Below are 655 nucleotides of genomic sequence, written 5' to 3'. Positions count from 1 at the left end.
TCCTTCAACGCACAAATTGATAGGGTTTCAAGAGGGCTGCAATCGGTAAGTGCTCTCCTCTGACAAAAGAAGCGGCCTAAAAGCTAGGGGGCAGGGGGTGTTGGTTGGGACGACCAAGGTCATCTCGAACCACTCGGGTCTGGGAACACTAGTTTCCCTCGGATGTACCGAGTCCACTCACCTCAGCAGCACCAGGCGCTGACCCTGGGTCACTTTAAAGTCCCCACCCCAGTATCTCTGGGAATTCCCAATCTCTCCTACCATAGCTGACATTCCTTGGACTTCATGTGCGCTGGACACATCCTTGCCTCTTCTTTGGCGCAGATTTCTACAGAAGTTAAGTCTTGAAGAGTTTGTCTCTATTTTAAGAGATAACCCACATTAGTTAGCAGCAAAGGTGAGCCCACTCCCGCCAGCATGCCCTGGGACACTGTGGTTCCTATGAGGTCGTGCCCTCCTCTCGGAAGTATAAGCCAGCTCGTCCCCAGTTTCCCAACCTTCCCAGTCGGTGCGCCACGTCTAATACTAAGGCCCAGCGCCTCTTCCCCAACCCCCTCCACTTACCCAAGGCTGCTGCCAATGCCCGTTCCATTTCCAGCTCATTTCCGACTTTTTCTGTGCTAAATCGTTTAACAACTCCAACACCCAGTTATGG

Source organism: Grammomys surdaster, unplaced genomic scaffold, assembly GCF_004785775.1.
Source record: "Grammomys surdaster isolate TR1022 unplaced genomic scaffold, NIH_TR_1.0 341, whole genome shotgun sequence".
Lineage (NCBI taxonomy): Eukaryota > Metazoa > Chordata > Mammalia > Rodentia > Muridae > Grammomys > Grammomys surdaster.
This window is presented reverse-complemented; position numbering follows the sequence as displayed.